At 40.7% G+C, this 21,575-nt stretch overlaps 1 long non-coding RNA gene across 1 annotated transcript in view; it reads right to left on the bottom strand.

Moving 5' to 3' along the window:
• Positions 1-3,437: 3,437 nt before the first annotated feature.
• LOC117942176 overlaps positions 3,438-21,575 on the bottom strand; it is a 23,178-nt gene continuing 5,040 nt past the window's right edge. Inside the window, exons 2-3 of the long non-coding RNA XR_004656082.1 lie at positions 6,048-6,053; positions 3,438-3,449 (exon numbers count right to left, since the gene is read on the bottom strand). This is a non-coding gene — a long non-coding RNA (uncharacterized LOC117942176). The remainder of the gene's footprint in view (positions 3,450-6,047; positions 6,054-21,575) is intronic.

The raw sequence follows: 21,575 nt of genomic DNA, 5'->3' as shown, positions 1-21,575 counted from the left end.
ATGTAAACAAGTTCAAATAAACGCAAAAAAAAAATTGATACCGGGAAAATTGACAATAAAAGAAGAGGCATGAGTGGGGCCTGAGCAATCAGCCTTCGCACTCTGGCTCTCGTTGTGATGCTCCGGTTTCAGAGTCGAAGAAACGAGGCTGCAAGAAGTGGGCCTCCAGATGTGACTCCTTGTTCTTACGCCCCCCTTGGCATCATCTTCTGACGGCTGGAATGTGTTCAATTATATTAATAAATATAGGATAGTCTCACAGCTGACAAATATAGACTGGATTTGTATTATTTAAATGCAACCTGGGAGGAAAATTACAGCGTGAATATGCAAATGGGTTAAGAAGATTAAAAAGATCTTCTTAACCCTCACTTGTTTGCCTTTTCTTTAACTGAAAGATAAAAACTCAGTTTTCATGCCAAGAATCGCAAATGACAAACGTATTTAGTCTTTTGGCAAATTATCTCTTCAGCACATATTTCTGTGTGATTTGAGCTCTTATTAGTTGGCTTTTTGTCTCTTTTGTAAAGCTGTGACTGTGTTATTTGTCGCAATTGTCTCTTCAACTCGAGGTGAAAAGAGCAATGTGTGCAATAGTGTGTGTGTGGGGAGTGTGTGATGAAAGGTGTTGCCACAGCTAAAAATGAATAGAGGTCAGTTGAGTTCATGTAAAGACGGTGCCAATTCTTGCCAAATAGCATTGTTCAGTGTTTTACTCTGATAAGTATATTTACCTGTCAGAATGAGCAACTCTACTTTTAACCACATTTAAATAGGATGTAGTCTTTTCTGATTTATATTTCCTACCTTTCAGAAGTAGCTAAGCTACATTTATAGGATGTAGTAGGCCATTCTTATATATTTTCTATGTGACTGAATAAGCTAACCTACTGTTAACTACATTCCTAAAAGGAGCACATTGTGATTTATATTGCCTATTGACAGAATGAGCAACCCTTATTGCAGGAAGTAGCCCACACTGATAGACATTTTTACCTTTCAGAAGTACCTACCCTTATTTTAACTACATTTATAGAGAAAGTAGGCCCATCTGATAGATATTTCATTCCTGTAACAATGAGCAACCTTACTTTTGAACACATCAATAAAGGGAATAGGCCATTCTGATTGATTTTTCTTACCTGTCAGAGTGAGCTATTATACTTTTAAGTACATTTATAGAGGAAGTAGGCCATTCTGATATATTTCCTACCAGTCAGAATGAGCTACCCTACACTATAAATTATCTGAAGTTATAAAATATGTTGTTATATTTCCTTTAACTAATGATGAAATTATAAGATTAGGGAACATAATGTTTTTTAACTGTAAAATAACGTAAGCAAAGCTGAATTAATATCAATACACTATTTGTTAATTATGGTTATTATAAATGGTGCTTTGAAAGATGTGGATGTCATGTATATTTGGAGGAAAACAAGATATCTTGGGATAAGTTCCATACAGCAAAGCTAAAATAATTTTAATAATAGTTCATAATGGTTTCATTTGTTGAGATCATGAGGGATTCAACTTCTAATACATGGTGTAAATATTGTTCTTATCATAGAATATGTTTAATAAAGAAGTCAGAAATCTTTTTTTCGAAGAACTAAATTGCTTTTGTTTCCCTCAGGAATCCGTTGCATGGTAGAATCTGACTTTAATGCCCTTTCTAGCGAGTTTCCTCCATATATAAATCCTCTCCTTTGATTTTCAGCCCAAAACACATGGGTTGCAGACCCAAAATGACTCAATGTGTTTAATAAACTCCAGGGGCAATAAATCCTTGTAAGTTCAGGAAAATAGAGCGAAGGAAAGTTAAAAAAAAAATGATGTTGTATTATCTGCAAAAACACAGAAGCCAAGGTGTCGCACTCGGCTTAAGTAATCACAGTGTGGCTGAGATTTAGCACAGTGGAACATGTGAGAAAAAAAAAGAAAAACTCCCTAGTGGTGTTCAGGGCTTAATCTGTTAATGAAGGGTATAATTATGCAACATCATCAGGTAAAAAAATCCACCACTTTTTAATCCCACCCACCCATGCTTCCTCATTGAAAGAATCAGTGGGAGTACATTGTGGGTGAAAGAGCCAATTGAATTTTCCACCCCCTCGCTCCTCCCGAGAGACCAAGCAAAACCCCCCTTTTAAATGTTATTGCATTTACAAATCCATTAAAATATGTCCTCATTTTATCCTTTAAATCAGTAATTGGATATGCCAGCTCTACAAAGTAGCTACTGCAGCAGCAGCTAGTTGATATAATTGCAATGTACGTGTGACTTGAGTATAATACCAATTAGCTGTGTTACCTCCTTGAAGAGCAAACTGTGTCCAAATAAACACATCTTAATTATGCCGGCAGGGAATAGGAGTTGGAGAAAACACAATTAATGTGTCTGATTTATTCAGTGTTTTATCTTTTTTTTTCTTCTTTTTTTACCCTTCTTGCTATACGGCAAGAATCATGCAACTAAGAGATGAATCAACCGTGCATCCCTCCACAGGACGTCGGGTCAGCCTTTGTAGCTCATTGTCCTGGCAGCCATTAGCCTCTACGGGCTTAAGAAAAGGGGACTAGTGAAAAAGAAATAAATGAAGTGCCACTCTCACTGAATTTCTCTGTTCTCACTAGACCAATTGCACCACTTGGCTTCAATGCTCCGCCGGGCTTGGGGGACTCTATTCCCCAAAAATCCTCTCAAACTTGAAAGAGTTTTATTTTGCTTGAGTTAAATCAATATGTGTAATCTATATAGTTTACTCTTCTCCTTTTAGTGCCTTCTGTTCTGCCTTCATTCCACTACCAACTGAGTTTGAGCAGCCTTAAAGTAGTAGGGACATATTTTCTTCAGCATAGAGATTCTCCACAGCCCTGCTTAGCCATGGCTTGCAACACAAAGGAATATGGCTACTACAGGCCAGCATAGCTGGTAACACGAACGCCCCATCTTGTTTTCCCTGTGCACTGCATTCAACTTGAGAATGACACTAATCTTACGTGGTTAGGTGCATATCTTTCCTACATCAGAGGGGTTTGCGCTGTGTTAAACTGACTAACCCTGACGTTGTTTTGCTTTGCGTTCTGAAGCCGAGCCGGTCAATTCTGGTCTCTGTCGCTCTGGGTTTGTCTTTCATCTTCCCTTGTTGAGTTTTCTGCGAGTCCGCCCCTTGGTGTGCAGTAGTTCAGGTTTAAAAGGTGTATTTACGAAAGTTGGGTTGTGGGAAAACAAGAAAAGTCCTTTGTCTTAGCTAGTTTTCTCTGTGTAGAAACTTGTGGATTGTAGCCGTCGGCATGCAGCCTCTGTGACTCTCCCTCAGGACAAAATCTCAATCATCTGAATTTAAGGCCACGTTAAAATGCCACGTAACTCAAAAATGTGACACATTTGACCTGTCCCTTTCCTCTGTGAGATGCTTGTTTGTTTTAACTATGTTGTATTTCCACTTAAATTATGACTGGTGTGCTGTCTTGGCCAGTTCTCTCAGAAAAGAGATTTCACTCTCAAGGGAATTCCTGGTTATGTATTTTTTTGTCAGAATCTCATCTCAACAGCTGCTATTTGGCTAAATCAGATCAACCTACACGCCCTTCTCATGTGACATGTCAGTCCATACTTGTCAAGCGCCTAACTAATTGATATTTTAACAGTGAGGAATTACTTTAATCCTACCAGAGTCGGTTGAGGTGTTACTTTAGAGTAACCGAGGTGACCTGTCCCGGGTGTAGCTTGCCTCTCGCCAATGGCAGATGGGATCGGCATAAGCATCCCTTTGACCCTCAGGGATAAGCAGGTAGAGTTAATTTGATGAAGGGAGTCACTTTAGAGTATTTCAAACCAGCTAACCCTCTTTATTCTGCTATGTAACAACAACTCTGACTGGGTAATACAATTTTAAGCATGAACTAATTTTGATTAGATCAATGAGATATGATGAGATAACCTAAGCTGCAAATGTCTCTGCTACTACAGAAGTCTGTGAATAGGCTTACATCAGATCAGACACCCAATTCACAGTAGGCCGAGAGTCAACCAACGCAGTACAAGCGCAGGTTCAAAGTCCCAGTCCCCGGAGTGTCAGCTGCGCTCTTGACATTAGGTTGTGAAGAGAAGTGGATCACAGAGTGAGTCAAGGAGTCTCCATGGCTTTGTGAAATGGAGTAGTAAAAACGCTTGCATCAGAGTGACTGTTAACTCACGCTGTGAAGCAACAATAGAAGGAAGCAGACAAGGCTTTTTATTTCTTCCTTTTTCTTCTGTTTTTCCCGCTGTAATACTTAATTTATTACTGGTTTCTGAAAGTAATCTTGTGTTTATAATGCTCATTATCAATCACTCTAAACACCTATGTGCTTTTAGAGTTAAGCATGCTAGCTCGCTCTTAATGGCAAAACAGTGCTACAACAGCCACTAGCGTACCATAATCTCCAAACTACTTGCTGTCTCTGTTGTGCTGGTATTCCACAATTGGCCCTCGTCTAGAAGAAGTCCCCCACCTGATCCTGCCTTGGACTGACCAAAGCTGGAGGTATCCAAGCTACTGAGCATGTGCAACTCCCAACAAAGATAGTATAGCTACTCTGTAGCTAAAACAAGTGAGATGACTCACTCTGGAGCTAAAACAGAGACAAAGAGGGTAAAAAAAGAGGGTCCGCGGCAATGTGCAGTACAACAAAAACATTGTTTTTTGAAAATGAACCCGTGGGAACTTATTCTGGCACAACCACAAAATACAATTATGAACCTGAAAATGAGCATATGGGGGCTTTAAATGAATAACCACCACAGGACGTTCAACCAGAAGAGTGGTGTTTGCATCCCGTGTGAAACCAAATTTGTAGTTAAAGTTCCGTAGGCTGCGTGTTGTTCATAACTTATGCCACACACATTAGTATTTTAACCCACACCATCATCTTGAGTTGTTTTGTGACATGAACCATAGTCTCAGATTTCTTTAAACCAATCAGAATCGTCTTGGGCGTTCGTTGAAACGTTGTTTTAGTCGTGCAACTAATTTAGTCCCTAGTTTCTATAGTTGCAGTTTGAACTTCAAGGTTGGGGGTTCACAAAAAATCTAGAGGAAATGTGCAGAAAAGAGGCAAAAGTATTTGTATAAGAATAATGTATAACCAGGATACCAGTAGGTGCATTTTCATATCCCGAAAAATAGGCCCAATGAGTGATGGAACATAGTGAGAATTACCATAGAAACTAAACTCTTACAAATTGCTAAATGTGACAGTTAACCAGATACAGATCCTAGCTATTAGCAATTATTAGCATCAATTTTAGTGTATTGGGTTCTTAACTAGGTGGCAGCATGACCTTAGCGATAAATGCTGTGCACATTAGAGACAGTGTTCAGACTGTGGTTGCTAGCTAAGGGAAGCAGGGCCTGTCCATCACAATGCAAGGACTTGAATAAGACCAGAACCTATGTTTTACAAAAACGGTCACACAATTAATGTTCCCTTTGTATTCATTACCACACAAAAAGGCATTATGATAAATCACTAGTTCTGCGTTATTGTGAAAACTAAATCATATTTAAATCCATACATACCTTTTTGGCAACCACCAGGGTAAACAGTGAGCCCCCTGAACCACTGCGAACTCTGCCTGTGTTTATGTGGCTCTCTAGTTCCTGGAAGCACAGTATTTGGTTGAAAGGAGCTGGTAGCAGTGTAGGGCAAGTTACTGAAATTTAGTGTTAGGTTACTTCTTTTAAAAGTAATTAAAATACTTTACTTATTACTTTTGATCTACAGTATTTGGGAAAGTAATTAGCCAATCTCGACAATTGATGCAGGATGCTTGTCACCGACAACATACCTAAAATCAACGTTTTCAGCTCGGCTATCGGCTCCGCTGCAGTCAGTGTAAAATCTCTTTGGTTGTTTCCATGGAGTGGCACCTCCAGCATCCGTAGGGCGGGGCTCTTTTGCTACTACCTTTGTCAACAGCTCCTTTATAAGATTTTGATTGCTACTCTTAGATGTGACTAGGCTCTTCCACCTGCACATAACTGACACCTCATCACCACACTTGTCTACGTCTTTAATGTCAACGAGCGAAAAGTTATGTCCACACTTCCAGGGGAGAAAGCCCACTCAAGGCTTCTGTGGTTTAATGCTCATTGTTTGATTGGTGTTGTTGTGTTCAGGCAGGAATGATGACCCAAGAGCGGAGATAGCAGGTAATAATGATTTATTCCACAGTCACAGTAACGGGCACTGGCAAAATCCGAGAAACACCATGAATCCAAGAAGTCCAAAGTAACGTCAGGTGAATCCCATTAGGGCGGGGCGGGACAATCAGACAGGCACAAAACAAGACTAGACAAGACAGGAAACCATACTATAAAAAAAAACAAGAAGTAGAACAAACTGACACTTACCAGGGAGTCACAAGACAGAGATGACCACACAAGACTGGGGAGAAAACTAAGAAACAAACACAAGGAGGCAAAAAAGGGAAAAATAATCCCAACTAAACCCCAAACCATGACAGGTGTATCATTGCGCCACCATAAGATCGTGCAATGTCAGATTCAGAATCAGCCGAAGTATGCCTATCTGTCTCATTTAAACTCATTTAAAGTTCAGTAATTGTAATTGTTACTTAATTCAAAAAAATATTTAGTTACAGGCATGTTACCGCTAAAAGTGTTGGAATTACAGTAATGCGTTACTCCCAACACTGGCTGGAAGTAATATTGGCTTTGGTAGCCTTGCATGTCATAGCTGTCTCCTGTATGTATCCAGCATCACTTCCCTTGACCTGAGATGGTTAAGTTCCACCTCATTTATACTTATTAAGATTAGATAAAAAAAGAATATGGGCAGAATTAAGATATTGGGAGGGCTTATTAATGCCAGATGTAGATGCAAATGTTCAGATGTCATTATCCAGATCACATCTTCAGATACCATTCCCCTCCTCCCACTGTTTTCTAGTTACCCAACTAAGCCTATGGCAATGCCCAAAAGAGATACATTATCTGTAAAAAACTAAATACTTTATTCTTTAATTACCACAGCAACAAGACAGGGTAATGAGATAAGATATCCAAGGTGTTTAAATATTGCTCAAAATGTATAAAGCTGCAATATGTAACACAGAGATTAGAGAAGGTCATGGCATTCGTCATGTAAGCTCACACTAACAGTAATTGCAGTACCTAAGGGAATTTTATAGTAGGCTATTTGACTATATTCAAGTGTTTCTTTTAGTGATTGAAGAGATCACTGTTTAATACATGATTATGTTACAGATTATTTTCTAATCAGTGTTGGGAGTGCTTTGCATAATACAACCAATATGTTTTCCATTAGTCTGCAACCCTTGAATAATGCCCCTTGGATATCAAAAATGACTAACAGACTGATTTACAAATTGGTCCGCCGATGTTGGGTTGATTTAGGTTAGCAAAAAACTAAAGAGGTGATTGCAAAATGAAAACACCTTGAATGGCTAGTGGTAATACCAATAGAACGAATCCATCCTCAGACCATTGATAGGATCGAAAAAATGGTTCCATTTCACGATAATCTTAATGATTATAACTTTAATAGGAAAATATAGTTAATTGCCATTTTGTTTGCTCTGGCCTTAATTTTCATAAATGTATGCCAACATGGTCCATTAGTCTGCATTTCCATCTTCCTCCTCTGAGCAGCCTGGCTTTGTGTGGTCGGCATCTCACGGACTCGGCACACTCAGGCTGCCGGGCAGATAGAGTTTGGCCTTCATTGATATGCTAATGCTATCGTTCATTAGCTGTCTTTAATTAGAGAGTGTGCTGCTGCGGGCTAACTGCAGCCCCCAACACGAGACCACTTAACAGAACACACCATTCTGAGAGAGAGAGAGAGAGAGAGAGAGAGAGAGAGAGAGAGAGAGAGAGAGAGAGAAAGAGAGAGAGAGAGAGAGAGAGAGACCATCTGTTGATGAAAAGCCAAGGTAGAAGAGGAGGGCAAGGATCTGGGGTAAAAGATGACAGAAGAATAATGAAATATTGGAAAGAATGAGAAGAGAATAAAGGAAACAGTGAATTATTTTCGGAGGGAATGACAGGGTACGGACTAAAACACAATTAGTGACAAGTAAACTCAACCACACAGCTTAATCGGTTGAAGAGACAATTCTCTCTGTATTCACTCTGTGCATATTAACCAGGGGCATGTTATTTGAGTTTTTGAAAACCTTTGCTCTCGACCACACTCTTAAACATGGTTAGTATTTTGTACTGAGTTATAACCTTTCCTTGCACTCATTTGTGTTATTGACTGCCCGTCTGGTCATATCAACCAATGTTTGTAAATGTAAATAAGTGCAAATGAATGGAAATATTTTCCAGGTTTCAACACAGGATTTGTAAGTTTTTGCCCTGACTTTGATCCCAACCAAATTGCCGCTGGGGTGGAAAATCAGGGCACAGTCCAGTGCTGTACATTAGTGAACGTGATTCAAGCTAGACAATTTGTCTCCAAAAATGTAACTTATTACTGCAAAAACTCTAATAAGCTGTTGTAGCCAGCACACCTTGGAACACCAAGGCTACAATAGATTCTTACCCAGTGTAAAAGTATAAAGATAGTGATGCTTGACCCGAACATGAGTGTCAAGAGGCAAGTGATTTTAGGCATGGCTGATATTATCATATCAAGGCAAAAATGACCACTGGGCCCCCACTACAACCCAGTTTCTGCCCCTCTCTGTGTAGTATGTTTGTATGCAGGCTGCCCAACAACCTTCAAGGGCCAATCACACACAGCAAACAAAGCATGACCAGCTTCATTAGAATTTGCATTGAGCAATGCCAGAATACCAAGCCCAGGTTTGCTGTGTTAAATTAGCAAATTTAAATTTGACATTATTTATTTAAATTGAAGTCTGAGTAGATTTAGCCTGTTTTGCCTGGTTGGCAATCCAGACTGGATTTTATGATTATTACATTTTGCAAATAAAAAAATCATCAGTTCAAGGTAAACGTCATCCATGTCACCAATGGTAATGCTAATGTTAACACCTGTGACATTAATGTTAATGTGTCATGGTCCCGGATTTTGTGTTATTACGTCTTTTCTTGTGTCAATGTCTTGATAAATTAGCCGTGATTTACCGCCTTTGTGATTGGCTGGCCCTCCCTGATGTGATTCACCTGTGCCTCGTCAGCCCACACGTCACCTGTCCCTCGTTACCACCCTCATCTCCTTGTGTATATGTGTTCTGTTTTTTCAGTGTCAAATTGTCTGTGTTTGTTGATGGCTCCTTAATGTGTCTTCCTAATGTGTAGTTTATTTCACTTTTGGGTTTTCTGTTGTTGGATAACTGTTTTTGGATTCAGCCATGTTTTATTAAGGATCACCTTTTGTTCAATCAATGTGCCTAAGGATTTTAGTCTTGGTTGATTAGGCGGTACCTGTGGTGTGCAGTTTAAAATTACAGCAATAACTCCTTAAGCAGTATCTTTTTCTATATCTGTTCAGAGAAAAACACATTGTTTTAATGAAGAAGTCAGTCTTTTTTAGCCATTTTTATCATGCCATAATTAACACTGATCTTATTTCATGCTGCACATGTCACTAGTTTTCTTACATACAATGGCAAGGCAGTAAAATGGTTTAACTTTGTGGGAGTAGGAAGTTTCACAACAATTTGCAATTAATTCTGATCACTGCCAAAAATGGACTATTGGCGTTTTTCCATTACATGGTCTCTGATTGACCTGCCTCGGTGCCCCGCCCTCATTTTTGCCATTGCAGATATAGTACGGCCTCATGGGTTAGGCGAGCGTGGCTGGTTCTCATAGCGACGCCACAGGCAACTGCCGTGACCTAATGTGACACACACACAGAACGAAGTGTGTTGTTTTTGACTCTTGGCGGACACATTTAGTTTCTGCTGGAGGCAGCAAATAACACGGCGAGATAAACTATTTAACAATGGCGGGTTTGTTCGGGACACCCCGTCCGTCCGGCTTCAGCAATGATGACCCAGTGAATAGTCATGATTCTCGCCGACCAATCAGTAATCTGCAGGTTTTCACGTCACCTCTTGGTATTGCCTCATCTCTCTTGGAACCTCCACAGATGTGATAATAAATACCTGTTGGCAGGTAGCTGGGACTCTTTTTATAATGGGAAACCACCAAAGGCGAGTAGAGTTGAGTCAAGCAGGTACAATGTAATGGAAAAATTGAAGTCTTTCAAAACACATTTTTGATTAACAGTTTCTGTCAACGTCAGTGACTGTGACAGATTCACAATAAAAGCCTGTGTTTCAGCAGTTGAATGCTTTTAATGTTGTCTGCTGTAGGAGAGTGAACAGTAAACAGTGAGGCTACAATACAATTTCAAACACTAACGCTGGATTACATTATGCACCTTTTCTCGTGAACAAATCAAGGCAATTTAAATCTTGTGGTAAAATGCAAGCTCCTAGCCTGGGAACCAAACACATCTGCAAGCTAATGTATTATTTGCTCCGGCGGACGGGTCTGGTCCCCCTCTGTTTTGAACAGATTTGCAGCCACCTAATCTATGCCAGGCCACAACTATTCATCAAATAAAGGAAATGCTTGAGCTAAACATGGTTGAGGAGTGTTCTTAAGGCAGTGTCTAAAAACCACCAAGATGGCTGCAGCTAATGTGGAACTTTCTGTTGGATCCACCATTGTGTCAATATTGAACAAACTGGACGGTATATTCTCACAAAAAGAAAATCAACTGCACTAAAAGCTTCTCTTGAGAAGAAAGATGTTTGCCATATATCTGACAGGATTTGTACAGGGTACACATGGACAAAATGGGTTTCCTCAGGAGGGGGGCTGGTGTCTCCCTTAGAAATAGGGTGATAAGCTCAGTCATCTGAGAAGAGCTGGGAGTAGAGCCGCTGCTCCTTCGTGTTGAAAGGAGCCAGTTGAGGTGGTTCGGGCATCTGGTTAAAACGCTTCCTGGGCGCCTCCCTAGCGACGTGGTCCAGGCACAACCAGCTGGGAGGAGGTCTCAGGGAAGACCCAGGACTAGATGGAGGGATTATATCTCCAACATGTTCTGGGAACGCCTCGGGATCCCCCAGTCGGAGCTGGTTGATGTGGCTCGGGAAAGGGAAGTTTGGGGTCCCCTGCTGGAGCTGCTGCTCCCGCGACCCCTTGGTGGATAAGCGGTGGGAGATGAAGGAACTGACAAAAGTTTGACATACCAGCTCATCTCTATATGCTGTAGTCTGTGTACATTTTCCATCACTCAGGTATTGTTTCATCCCCACCTACTTTGCACTGAGTCCCATCCTTATACGTTGTGATTGTGCTTGGATCGGCCATGTACACTGGACAAACCTGGTCCAGGTGGTCGATCAGCGCCACGTTGTATGTTGAGAACACCCCTTGGAAATCGAGAGGATCTTGACTCAATTGCATTTGTCAAATGGTCGGGCTATGTCAGGCAAGGTGAATCTACCACTATCAATGAAAACTACTACAGTGAGGCAATTATAACATGTTAATTCATTGAATGGGGAAAAAAGGTATAAATGGGATCCAATATTTGGTTAATTTCCATGATAGTCTTAATGAGTATAAGTTGAATATAGTTCTTTGCCATTTCCGTCGCTCTGTCCAAAATCTTTAGTTATGCCAACTGTTATTCATAAAGTTAATTGCTTGGAACTGTACCATTGCTAAATAGGTCCTACAGGGTAAGAAACGTTAGGGGTCATGTGATCAGACAGATTGTAAACAAACCCCTACAAGAGATTCAAAGTTATCTGATAGGTTGGGGTGCTTGGGGTGGGTCATAAAACACAGGGCTCACATCCTTGGGGAAAACAAAGGACTTGGACACAAGAAATGTGAGTTCCTTTGGTTGCTTTAATCCAAACTCTGATCTTATTCGTTGTTTTAGTGCCAACTAAAACACTCTCTCCGTGTATCTTTTGACAGATGTACTTTTATGTATTGCAGAACAATGCTTACTTTTTGTTACCTAAACTTAAACATAGTATAGCTTGCCCTTTACCCAGCTCAAAGCTTTCTATTCTTGGGTGACTCAACAGCCAACTGCCGCTGATACGGAGGTCTGGGGCCGGCGTCTCTACCTGGTTCGAAGCCCCCTTATTTTCGGGTAACTTTACTAAAAACTGCTGCTGATTCAACAAAGCTTTGTAGCTGACGTCCAGAGCTGTATGGCAGCTAAAGACAGCTAGCAACTACTGCTAGGCTTGCAACTTCCGTACGGCATCACAGAGCCTTGGTGACGCCCTCTGTAGGGGGCGCCACGCCCTCTGAGGCTCTGCATCAGCGGCAGTCTTTTTATTTATATATATATATATATATATATATATATATATATATATCTATCATACGGACCTGTTCATGAGAACACACTGAAAAAGACACACAGTACATAAAACGCGAATGCTAGATTTCCTTTAAGATTTAAGTGCGACTGAACAAAACAAAGATATGTTGCTCTGACGTAGTGCTGTTGAGGCTGATGAAAGTGGAGTTTGACAAGCTGACCCTGAGATGTCCTTTCAGGGCAACCGTACAAGGGACTCCAGATTTGAAAGATTCTGTCAAATCTCCAAAATAGTCAAGTTCTAGTTTATCAGTGAGCACTAGACAGTTTACATTGTGGAATAGCATATGCATATTTCTTTTTGTTCATCTCTCAGTGTTTCTTTTGACAGACGTACTTTCTTGTACTGTTTTTTGATTTGTCATTCACTAGGTTGTGGACATGCTGTGAGAGCATACAGCACATCATTTATGGAGACAGCTTTTCCTCCATCAAACTTCTCTTCTTTGTTCCTCCTCTCCTGTCCCCACTCTTCCTCAAGGCCACTCGGTATGCAGACGAGAAGCTCTTGAAGGTTTTTTGCAATGAGCTGAGGTATTCTGTGATTCAGACGGAGGAGCTGCCATTCTCCCTGAAGCCCGACAGCCATATTAGGATTGGATAGGAGCCACAAAATGCAGAAAAGTCCGACATTTTTCTGTCATCATCTCAGACACCAAAACTCCAGACATCCTTTTCATCTATGGTAACCTTGCTTTGTTTCTCTCCACTGATTCTTCCCTTTATTTCTCCCACACACTCTCTCTATTCTCGATAATGTATACATTTAAACATGAGATCTGCCTGATTCATTGTGAGGTCTCACAGTAGGCCACATATCAGCATGAAGATCAAAACATGTCAGTCTCTAGCCTTGTTGCTCCATGATTAGAATTTTATGTCATCACAAGCAGAACTATCACTCTTTATTTTCCTCTTTAGCTTTACTCTTCCTTTGTCATCAGTTCATCCTTATGGTGCAACCTCATTTTAAAATAAAAGGTCCTGCGTGGATGTATTAAAAGGTTGGTGTCTCTGATTGGCATCACAGCATCTGCCAATAAAATTAACATTAACAAGATGATTGACACAGACGGCAAGAAAGAACAGAAGGAAGAAGGGAAAGAAAAAAACAGAGAAAACTGTTTCTGAAACCTGCCACACCAGGTAAACAATACCAGGTGTGTTCAGAAATAACACCTGGGACAGATGTGAACTAATAAGTGAGACTCCATACACTTTCCAATAAACTGTGGTTCTTGGCATGTGATTTGACAGCAGAGGAATGTTTTTTTCCATTCCGAAACCATTACACATCCTGTAATGGCACAGAGTTAGACGTGTTTGAAGACGGTTGAATAATTAATTTGTCTTCTTCATTGGGGAAAAACCTGTGTATTGTGGTTGAAGACCAGTGGTTAATCAGTTGTTTGTTCAACTTTAGGTGTAGCCGGGAAATCCAGACCCAGATCCGAAAAGATTAAGGGTCTGGCAATGAGCAATGAAAATGGCCCAACTCGAGGGGCGGCACCAAGCATGCATTAGAAAATCTAAATGCAAGCTATTGCAAAAAACTACAACCAATCACAACAATACACGGGTTGACATATTCCTCCCCGTACGCTTAGCTAGCAGCGGAGCGGACTGCTAGATTAAACCCTTGCCATATTCAGTTAGCAAAACAGCAAAGACGTCCTTCTTGTAAAGGAACAATTTGACTGCCGTGTTCTGTTCTCATTTTAGATAAAAAGCCAAGTCTAACTCTTTCTTTGTAGCGGCCAAACCCATTTCAATTAACTGGTGTTCATCGGTAGCCATCTTGTAATGTTTACTAACGACTTTGACATTGCAGCGCTGTCATCATCTGTTCAGCTCGCCTCCGGCCCGCCTATATCACATGCACCGATGTGATTGGTGCAGCTTGCATATGGGACCACCTACATCAGATTCATAAATGTGATTGGTGCAGCTCGGCTACAAGGGCATAATTTATGAGCACCATTCCTGAATGCCACAGTGACTTGCTGAGCTGAACTCTAGATTTCCAAGATGATGATGAATTTGCATGAATATGGTTGAGGAGGTTTTGGTATTTTAGCTTTTAAAAGGTCCCATGACATGGTGCTCTTTGGATGCTTTTATTTTGAATAATATAGTCCTTAGTGGTCCCCTAATACTGTATCTGAAGTTTCTTTTATGTAGACCTTAGTGGTCCCCTAATACTGTATCCAAAGTCTCTTTCCAAAAATTCAGCCTTGGTGCAGAATTACAGCCACGAATGAAGGTTAAGATGAGTATGTAGCTTTTGAGCCCATCCGAGCTTTCGTTTTCTCAAAGGCAGAGCAGGATACCCAGGACTCTGTTTACACCTATCACCATTTTTAGTCTCTGGGGGACCATGGGCAGGCTTGGGGAACTCATTATAGTAAAAAAAACTAAAAGTGAAATTGTCATGCCGTGGGTCATTTAAGGATAATAATGAAGTTTATTATATAGCACTTATAAAAAACAGTGTTGCTTTATATGTATTACAAGTTGCAAACAACAATTACAATACAGTACTTAGACAGAAAAGAGTGGTAAACGTTTTAATTGTATTAACGGTCCAGTTGCTCAGGTTCAGCCTAAAAACAGTTAAGGGGACTGTGCTGGAGGTACTGTATTGTGTGTCGGTGGGGATTTGGCTAAAAGGTGCCCTGGCACAACTTAAAATCTGCATCTGTACACTCCTTCCAAGCTTGCCCAGTGCTGCCCAAGCCCCCCCAGCAGCACCAGGTAACATCACTGATTTCTGAGCCATTTCATAACGCGGGTCTACTGTTCACCTCCAAATGTTGTAAGTCCATTGCCCCATTCCCTTTCCACACAGGTGTCAGCACTTATCTTTTCTGATTAGACTGCTTCCCACACATTTCCCAGCAAAGCTCCACCTAGCTTCCACCTGACTGGAGCTCTAATCAGCGGGTTAAGTGAAAGCACCTGTGTGGGTGTGCAGGGTCTTATGCTTGATTATTTCACCTGGCATTGTTAAATAATGCTAATGAGCTGCAAGTGTGTTCCCACTTTGATGTGTAAACAGTGGTGTAACTGTAACCCCCCCAGCACTCATGTACTCAAATGCAATTTTAAAGTACATGTACTTTATTTTTACTTGTTACTGCGTCTACTTGAGAAATATTGTCAACATTTTACTCCTACATTACTAGGTATGTATTATCCAAAATTAACAGTCAGTCATAGTTACTAGTTACTTTTCTAATTATGATTCCACATACACATTTATTAGTATATTAAACAAACAGATTAAATTCCCTAGCAGTATATAAACTGGTTAAACATTCTCCACCTTGAAAAACTACAACATTAAAGTCAGGCCAATATGGTAACACACCAATACAGCTGTTCCAATAATATATTTAAATTATACTCACAGGGGCCATTCTGCTGTCTAATGAGTACTTTTACTTTTGACCATTTTGTTACTACCCTGTCCTTTCAGGCCCAATTTTGAAAGCAATGCATTTAGTTGTAATGGATTATTTCTACAGCATGTAGTATATTTTATAGTCTGTACATAAACGTAGTCTATTGTTAGAATAGACAGGAACCACTGATGTTGAAATAAAGTTTGTGTTAAGGTTGAATAAATAGTTAAGGACCCGAACGTAGAGATGAGGACGGCAGGCAGGCTGGAGGAGTAAAACACAAATTTATTGACAAAAAAGGGAAAACGGACAGAAAATCCAAAAAGCAAAATCAAGTCCAAAAAACCCCAAACCCCAAAATCCAAAGAGGTTCGGGGGGAGGGGGGAGGCGAGAAAGAGACAGGAAGGACAAACTGGGATAAAACTCCTAGGGAACACACAGCAGGACGATGAACATGTAGGCCAACCAACCACAACAATCTGACAAGACACGAGGGAAGCACAGACATTAACAAGGTAATGAGGTATTGAGAGGCAGGTGACAAGAGGCCAGGGAAGCAGGTGGAAAACAGGTAATCACAAGAGCTGTAAGACAAAGGAAGTAAAACTAGAAACAAGACGAGACAAAAACCAGACTTCAAAATAAAGCAGGAAACAGAACATACAGACACTCAGAGGAACACAAGACAGGGGAGGGAACACGGGGAAGGAAAAGAAAACAGGATCAAAAAACAAGAACCATGACAGCAAATAGGTCGGTTTTTACAGTACTCACAGCATCAGTACAGACAAATGACTTCCCAAAAAGCTTTTTACAGCAGCTCTTGTAATACAACGTACAATGAGACGAATCACTCAGTCACAATAAAGCGTTTATGTTGCCAGTTTCTCTCAGGCCAAGGGTGTCTGTTCTTTTACACCGTGCTCCAGACAAGGACAAGACAGCCGTTCCCGGACACCAGATAACCCTCACGTTGTCCTCGGGTCAAATTGACCCAATTTTCTGTATCAATGTTCTTTTTAACTACCTGAAATAACATGATTGATTCCACACAACGCTCTTTGTGCTCTTTGTGTCAACCACAAATCTCTACTTCATTACTTTTGGGGCGTCTTATTCAATTTTTCTAGCATTTGAAAAACAAATTGAAGTGGTTTTGAAATAGTGTTGAGTAAAAGTTGACGTATTTCAGTCTGTGATTATCCTTCAACATCCATTCCTTTAATTTTAGTCTAAATAAATCCTAATTTCTGCTTTTCTCACTCAAACATTAGGTATAATTTCCAATAAATGAGGTTTATTGACCATAAATTCCACAAATAACTGTAAAACTAATGTTTAAAAGTTAGTGTCACGTAGTGTTAAACGTCAAAAAAGTAACAAAGATAGAACTAAATGGACATCACAGCTACTGCAAGTTCTTGCCATTCATAGAACAATAAGGTGCATGTGAATGAAGCACGAGGCATTGAGTTACAGTATATTCATATTTTTACACTGTGCCCTTCAACGTGCAACATCAAAACAGAAGAAAATAATGTGAATAACTAAACGCTGAATAGAAGTAAAACACAAAGAAAGAACAAAAACAAGCTACACATACCTACAGTATCATCCAGTTTCAGAAACTGTAGCATGAAATCTTAATTTTAGAGTGTCAGATGCAAATTTGTTACAACTGAATGCATATTTAGCACGTTTTGTCTTAGAATGAACAAGCCACAATCTTAAAACTAAGGAAGTTCACATATTAAAAGCAACTGTGAGATGTATTTTTGCCTTAACCCTGAAGGTAAAGAAGAAGCACTATTTTAAAATCCAAAATCAAAAGTCAGCGACTCACTGAGAGCGCGAATGGAGGGCTGCGTTCAGCTTTCACGAGCTGTGCAATTCCAGCAGGCTTTTTGTTGTTGGGGAAGCAGCAGAAGAAACTTTCTGGATATGAAGGCATGAATATCTTTTCAAGGACTTATTTAAATGTTCAACCTTATCTCCATCAATCAAGTCGAACCATGTCTCTACCTGACACGCTGCAGTCTCTAGATATTAAAAGTATTACTGTTTTAGAATTAAGACTTGCAACGTAGGAATATATAAATAGTAGGGCTCTTTTTATTTGTCTTTAATTTGCTTTAGTTTTTGGACGATGACATCATACTTGTTTGTACATATTGAGTGTTGGATTTGTGGTTTCAGTGTCATGTTAAGAGACGAGCTGATGTGTGCACTCACATCTGTCTCTAACTGGAGGGTGTTTGTTGCCACTTCCTTTCTGTGAGAGTAACAGCACATGTGTAATGGACTGTATTTATTTACCATTTTTCTAGTCTTAACAACTGCTCAAAGCGCTTTTACATAGTACCGGAACCATTCACACACATTTGTACACTTTGGCCGAGCCTGCCTGCCACCTGCTCATCAGATACACACTCACACACAGTTAGACTCCGATGGTTCAGTGTCCTGCCCAACGACACTTTGACATGAAATCTTCCGATTGGCAGGTGACTGCTCTACCATTGAGCCACAGCCGCCCCGTGTATTCCACTACCTGTTGATTCTCCCCCCCCCACGGCATCCATGTTGACAGGTTGAAGCAGCCACACGGCTCACCTGAACATCATCGTAGCTCGGCTGTGTGTCGCGGTGATTTTTTTATATTGACATCACAGCGGCACGTTCACCACAGTTTAAATGCACATGTGTGTGAAATGAAAAGATATATATTACCATATATTAAATGTCATTATTTATTCATACATGTGTTTATTTATTCAACACTTTGTGTTTACGATTCAAATTAAAAATCCTCTAGCGTTGCAGTGGACAAATTCTTATTTTTTTCTGTCTCAAACAATTTAAACAGTCCATGTTGCGATGGGATCACACCAGCCACAACCTCACATTGGGCCATTGGTGACTATTCTTTACTTCTTACCCCTCTTCTTCTTACACCCCAACTTCAACCCCCCCCTCCTTCAAACCCCATCTTTAAACTCCCCCTTCATTTTGATAACAACTACACAACCGTAAAGTTCTGTGACTATCTTGCACATGCGGGGACAAAATGAAAAGTACTCGAAACTGCCTTTTGTGGTAGTTCCGCTACAGCAGGTGTCTCCAGGACCCAATTTTACCATGATGAGACACACACACACACCAACCCATTCTCACTCTATACTTGTAAAATACGGATGTTTGGACAGTGGCTGTCAGCGTCTACAGCCCTTCAGCATGTTTGTACAACTTACTGGGGAGAGCAGTGGACTGTCACCCAGGAGACGGGGGTTCGTCTCCTGCGTGTCACCTTTCCTAAAGTCGCCTTCTTCTTCAACCGTCCCGTTATTCCCGCGTGTCACAGAACCGTAAGACCACCCACGACCTGTTTCTTTACATAAGAGCATTAAAAGGGACTCTAAAGGGGACTGTTAGCACCAATAACAACGGCAAAGGCACTTACCTGACCAAGAGTCTGTAAATTACGAGATGGGAGTGAGAATGTGACACACACACACACTCAAGGTGAAAACAAGAACAGTATCACTGTGGCGGCTGGTAGTTGACACATATATTGAAAAATGAAACATTGTCCGTTATTATAGGCAAACTCAATGTGGACAGGGAGACAGTGCTTCAGCGTCACCGCCGCAAAGCTGTTGGCGTGGAAACCAATATGGACCAGACGTTAGTGTCATCAGCATATAGGGACAGTGTTCAACTTCATCTATTTGCAACACTTGTATCCACAAAAGTATGTAAAGGTTCAAGTAAAAGGGGTCCGGGAACTGTTTATACTTACAAACTCTGGTGCTGCTTTTCTTTTAATAAAGCACAACGATAAGTGAGTGATTTCAGAATGACATTTAGCAGGTCGCTGCTAGTGCTGCTAATGCTGAGCCACATCATTTAAACCTTTTATATAAAGTACCAACATGAAAAGGACAGACAGGCAGAGACAGACTCACACCCATTCCTCTGTTTCAGCCAAGCATACACACACACACAAACACACACAAAAGACATTACATCACGCTTACAATCTCAAGCTGCTGCTAGTTTGAATGAAGTGTGTCTCCTGCAGATTAATTGTGGCCCACTTTTTAATTAAAGATTCTTTGTGTGGTTCAGTACCGGTAACGTGGGAGTAAGTGTTGAGTAAAAGACGTCTGTCCTTGCTCAGTGATGTTTAATCAAGACAAGCTGACATGATGCCATTCAGTTAACCAATAGACTATTCAATGATTCTCAGTACAGTACAGTTTTACTATGGTACTATACTGGAAAATAGGTTTAATGGCTCTTTAACTCCTGGGTTTTTTGACCCATCTAATTCTGTGTTCACACTGTAAGCTCACATATAAATGAAAGCTGCTTGTCTGACTCCTTCCTGAACAGCTCAGATGTCTGACATGGAAATGGCCTGTATGAATTTATAGAGCATGTATCATCACTGCACCATCTGCTCTAAGTCTGGCTTCTCCACGCAAGGTAAAGGTCTTGGGCGCCCCCTACCAGCACACAATACAAGCCATGTAACTTTTGCTCACTCTCTCCTTATTTTCAACCTCCGCTGGCACTCTAAAACTCTTTGTCATGGGCAAGGAACTGGAAAAAAACGTCAACTGCCTTGCACTGCAGCATTCACTCAGGGAATTTGTAATGCCCACTAAGGAGTGAGCAAGCTTCTCTCTTCTTGTCATGCTAATCATTCTCTGTATAAAAGGTTACTTCCAAAGAATATTTCAACTTTAAAGGCTTTTCCAGCACTCTGTGTCTGTAATCACAATTCTCTGAGCTAAACATGCAAGTTGGGGCAGTGTTTGGTCCATTTAAAAAACATAAAGAAAATGGCACAAACTTTCAGCTATACAGTATGCTAAAATGTGCTTCTGAAAACATTTGATGTGTGAAATATGCATTATGGGGTAACACTTTACTTGAATGTATCTACATAAGAGTGCCATGACACCATCATGAACATATGACACTATCATAACACATGAACCCTAACCATAACTTGTTATGACCAACTACGTGACACTTACTAAAAGAAGTCTGACGTCATGAACGTTTTGGACTTGTTTATATTATTTATCAAGACAGTGTCATGTCACTCTTATGTAGATACCTTCCAGTAAAGTTATAGTACCAGAATCTTGATTCATGTTTGATCAGCAATGCCACGTTTGACTGTATGATCGCGGTTTCGAGAGCCTGGGGGGATGAGCTGGGCGGTGAATGCCATCTACGTCTACAAACTTCTTTCAAGCATGATGCTCCTCTGTCAGTCATGGTCTTAAGCCAGAGCAAATAAAACATCAGCTGGCAGTTTTTTCTGGTTTACTGGCTACGCTGTACTCAAAATACTAAAATAAAAATTTGGACTGAGACTCCACATGGCTCTCGCAGACGGTTGCCCAACGTGTGAATTACCTAGGTTTACCCATGTACTAACATGCATGCTCTGCTGACCTAACTACCAAAACAGTATGTGAAATTGTGACTTCATTCTGTCACACACTCTACTATACGTTGACATAGAAAATATTTGTTTACTGCTAAAATAATGGACTGAATGTTGAGTACTGCAACTTTAAGGTGTCGAGAGGTCAGTCCGTAGGGAGTTGGGTTGGGAACCGGAGGGTCGCTGGTTCAAGTCCCTGTTCGGAACCAAGGTACGGAGTGTGGATTAGTAGCTGGAGACGAGGCCAGTTCCCCGCCTGGGCACTGCCAAGGTGCTCTTGAGAAATGCACTGAACCCTCCTCAGACGCTCAGGGCCCTGGTCCAGCACTGGCAGCCCCCC

This window comes from Etheostoma cragini, chromosome 1, assembly GCF_013103735.1.
Source record: "Etheostoma cragini isolate CJK2018 chromosome 1, CSU_Ecrag_1.0, whole genome shotgun sequence".
Taxonomy (NCBI): domain Eukaryota; kingdom Metazoa; phylum Chordata; class Actinopteri; order Perciformes; family Percidae; genus Etheostoma; species Etheostoma cragini.
The sequence above is the reverse complement of the archived record's forward strand: the minus strand, read 5'-3'. Positions and strand labels throughout refer to the sequence as shown.